This window comes from Neomonachus schauinslandi, chromosome 14 (assembly GCF_002201575.2).
Source record: "Neomonachus schauinslandi chromosome 14, ASM220157v2, whole genome shotgun sequence".
NCBI classification, from domain to species: domain Eukaryota; kingdom Metazoa; phylum Chordata; class Mammalia; order Carnivora; family Phocidae; genus Neomonachus; species Neomonachus schauinslandi.
This window is the reverse complement of record NC_058416.1, coordinates 38,716,560-38,721,280: the sequence shown is the minus strand read 5'-3', so window position 1 is coordinate 38,721,280 and position 4,721 is coordinate 38,716,560.

Sequence of the window (4,721 nt, the reverse complement as noted above, 5' to 3'; positions counted from 1 at the left end):
ATTAAGGGTTTAAGGGGGAAAAGGTAAATTCTTGAATGAAGGGCTCTACTCAGAAGCAGAGGGTGTTTTTTCACAAAGGAAGTAGATAAAGCAGAAAAAAAAGAACAATTTAAGAAAATAAAAAAGAGGAAAACTATGAAAATATTTTAGCCACTTTATTCTACTTCTCCTCAGATTTAAGAATGCCTAAGTGTCCAGATATAATGTAGTAATTTTTTTAATTAGTGCACTGAAATGTAGTAATAATACAGATTGACCAAAGAATTAAAATGACTGTCAAAGTAGCTCTGATAACTAAAAAAGAAAATTATATGCATTGACAATGCAAATAAAATCAGCTACAGAAAAGTTTTGAAGAAAATTCACAAGCGTATTTTTCTTTTTAGCTACACCTATCTCTATAATTACAGTGTACTAAAATCTCAACCTATTAAACTATTGTAGATTTTGAGTAAAAACCAAAATAATCACAGTTAATCCACCCATTTCCTAGTGGAAGAATTGTCATGAGTTTTGATAAAATTAGTCTCAGATAATAGTATTAAAACACTTCTGCCTGTTCCTGGAGTGAGGATAATGTTTATATTCATAGTATAAACTGACTTTAAATGAATATACTGAGAGACTTGAAAAGTGCATTATATAGCATATATAGGATTAGAATAAGAGAGACAAGGTCATAATTCATTAGCCCTTAGGAGCTCCACTCAGTAATATCGTACTATACATAATTAATAATGCTGATATTTGGCTTTATTTCACCTCACTTTGTATTACTCCTGAACTGTACAGTGAAATACAGGAGAGGGATAGAAAAAGAAAACATTTTGCTATAATGAGAAAAAGAAATAGATCTTGATTGGACTTGTATTTACAATAAAAGATACCAATTTACTAAATTTCCAATCATTTATTTTTATTCAGAAAATATTTATTGGGGCCTACATTATGACAAGTAATTTGCTTCGTGCTGGAAATTCAGTGAATTGGGTAGGGGACAAAGCAGACAAGGTGATCCCTTCATGGAATTTCCAGACAAGTGAGATCCTAATTGGTCATTGACAAAAGATGTTTAGGAAAAATAAGACTATTAAATGTTCTTATCTGTAGAATTCAGAGATTCTCAGCTTATACAGAATAAAGATATTTCAGAAATAAAACTCACGTTACATGGTCATCAAGACCACTGAAGAAGACCTCTTCCATCCCCCTGGCAACCTTTGCCTCCTCCTCTCCTCTCAACTTTTATTATTCCTTCCCACCCCACCTTCTGCTCTGTGTTCTGCCTGCTGGCAGGCATGTGTGGGGGAAGGGTGGAAGAGATTTCCATTAATTCTAGACTTCCACATGCCATGGGTGTGTGGGATGGCAGGAAAGCATTCCCTGTCCCTCATTCCCGACTGTAACAGCTAAACTTGCACGTATTTGGTCAACAATTTGATGAGGATTCATGGTGAATCCTTGTATTTCCTGAGAGACCAGTCATGACACTTCTGTCCCCAAATTTTTAAGGCTCTCTTCTCATAGTGTTGGAGCCTCATACAAACGTTAACCCTTGTCCAGCACACCATCACCTCTATTTTGTCGTATATAAATTGATATTCATTACTGTTTGGGTTTGGTTTGTATTGAGTGTTTATCAATTGTTAAACGTCTCATAAAATAAAATGAAATAATATTCCTGGAGATGAAAAGAAAAGGTCTGCTGGAATTGACTAAGGCACACAGGTGCAACAGAAGTTTGAATTGTCGAATTTTGAACGTAAAAGCAGGAATGGCAATAAAGAAAGCAGGGTAAGGCAGAGAAGGTGCTGTTACATGCCCAGTGAACATTGGAGTTATCCCTATTCTGTCTAATTGGATGGGCATCTCCGAAAAGGAAGAATGTATAGAGCAGTACTAACTGGAACCTCTGCTCTTTGAGTTATTCCTCCTCATTTAAAGGAAGGATTCTTGAAATACATGTGATCTCATATGAAATTTAAATGAATGCCAGGAGCACTTGGTAGATGTCATCCATCCATTTGCTTATTTTTCTCATTCTAAATTGTCCTGACGTACTGCACTTTATTTGGAAAAGCGTCTCTACATTCTTACAAATTTGAATGTTCAAATCCTTCCCATCCTTCAAATCTCATTTTAAAGGACATCTCTTTCTTAAAGCCTTCTTTAATCTCCGCAGTAGGGAGTTATTTTTTTTTATTAGTTTTCACGTAATTTTACTTGTACAGTTGTGACATTCATCCTTTTCTGCCTCTGTTAAGATACTTGTATCATTTACCAAACTATAAAAGAACTAACATTGATTCATATATTCCTTCCTTCCACTGCATTTATTGAGAGATTGAGTCATAAGGAAAAGTATGGCTGAACGTACAAGGGTGAATGTAGAAGGAAAGAATATAACTGTGGCAACAGCTTCTCTGCAGTGCGTGGCCCACCTCAATTCTGGCGCTCTGTGAAATACGTTATTTTGGCATAAAACACAGGTCTTTAACTAAGAACTTACCAATTACAGACTATTTATACTCAAATATCCAAAAGTAGAGGTAGAATCTAAGAGTCTTCATAATATTGATTATTTATAGTTGGCTCACTGTCAAAGAACCAGTGCGCAAATAACTGCATTTAGTTTTAAGTTTTCTTTTTGTTTTTAACGTACAATCAATTTATATCCGCTTAAGTGGGATGATATATTTTCTCTTCTGTAATAACCAGAATTGTTTATTAAAGAATAATAAGTTACTGCAAAGCAACTGAACAAGTATGTTTTCCTTTAGCTGGCTCTAAAACTTCTTATTAAGCACAATTTCACAGAAAATAACAAATTATATGTTGTGGTCTGATTGCTTAAAAATAGGTACTTCTGAATAGAAGAGAAAACATTAGAATGAGAATACTTTGAAATATATTAATTGCTTTAGCTATAAAGAGAATTGTTGAAAATAAAAGCAAATGTGAACGTGATTCAAATTTAATATATTTGAAATGTAAAGTAAAAATATAATACACCTGGATAGAGTTATGCAAATTGCATGGGTAAATTTTTTCCCCTAGGGATAACTTCAGCGTGTTCTCTAAATCTATTTTAAAAAAGAAAGTAGGAAACTGGAGATAATTTTTAGATATTTCCTTAAACTGATGCATAGTTTTTTATTATATTGAATTAATAAAGTGAATATTTTTAAAGAATTAACATAATCAGCTCTTTAGGATTGTGAACTGCCTCTGCTTAATTTTAGGAAATCAAACATTTTTATTACTTTAGTCAGTTGACGCTATTCTCAACGGAATCACCTTACTAATGTTGTTCTCATTCTTAGGCATATGTCTTTTCATTAGACGTAAATGTTCATTTCTAGTTAGGTATATATATATATATATATATACCTTACTGACTTGGGTTCGGTTCCTAAAACTGATTTGGCAAGGGATCTTGCATGAAATGTAATGTTTTTAAGTTTCATTTCCTCATTTGTGCAGTAGACATAAAAATCTATGTTTGAGTGTCTTGTTTTGAAAGGGTCAAATGAGATAATGTATATGAAAAAACTCCAAGTACTATTTACATACCATTATTATTACATTTAGGAAATAACCTTACATAAATAATCCAGTATGAGTGCCCTTTTTGTTTTTTAGATACTCAAATACACACATAATTAATGTGTGGGTCATAAAGCCACTTCTTTCTTTGCTTAACAATAACTTTCTTGACCTAAACAATTTACCAGCGATCCAAGAAGTTGGAAAGGTTACAATAAACTTTCAAGTCTTAACATATCATTTTGTAGTTCGCTAACAAGGTTAACAATCCCACTTTTCATGCATTCCAAACCCGGCAATTATAAATAATTTTCAAAACACGCAAGTGCTAGCTGTGCAGTTGTTTACAGATGCATCACGTTTTACGCTACGGAATGATGACCGTACAAGTATTTAAAAATGGTGCTAAGGCACAGCATGGCACTGATCTACGCTACGGCCACAACTCTTTGGTCTTGCATTGTTTAAGATGATGTAGGTGGCTCAATGTTGTGTCAAGTTGCACGTTCAGTATTAGTTCTGTAAGAGGCTGGTTTTGTACCCTTTCAGCAAGGCTCTGGGAATCCACCCAGCCAAGCAGAAAAGAGTTAAAGGAGTCCAGCAGAGGGAAGTAGTGCGGAGTGAGTTTGAGTGTGTGTGTGTGTGTGTGTGTGTGAGAGAGAGAGAGAGAGAGTGTGTGTGTGTGTGTGTGTGTGTGTGTGTGAGTGTGAGCGCACAGGACAGAAGCATCGAGTTGCGGAGCGGACTCGTACACAAGTTCCAAAGGCCACAGTGTCCGCGGTTTTCGGCCCTAGCGGGCCCCAGGGACACGGCCTGCGCCCAGCGGGTAGCGCCCCGTGGATTTGGGGGGCTGCGTTGGAAGGAGAGGGGTCTCGCGAGGGTTTTAGGGCGTGGCTGGAGTGGGGGGCGCGCGGCGGGTGTGCGCGGGTGTGCGCGCGCGAGAGGGCGAGTGTGAGCGCGGCGAGTGTGAGCGCGGCGAGTGTGAGCGCGGCGAGTGTGCGGCCGCGTCGCCATTCCCCGTGACGTCAGAGTGTATTGTTGTGAGCGGGGCCGAGCGGAGCATCCCCGGAGCTGTCACCGCGGCGGCCGCGGCGGCGGCGCAGCGCGAGCCCCGCACGAGCGAGCCCGGCCGGCGCCGCCCCCGCCCCTGTCTCCGGCCCCGCCGCCGCCGCCCC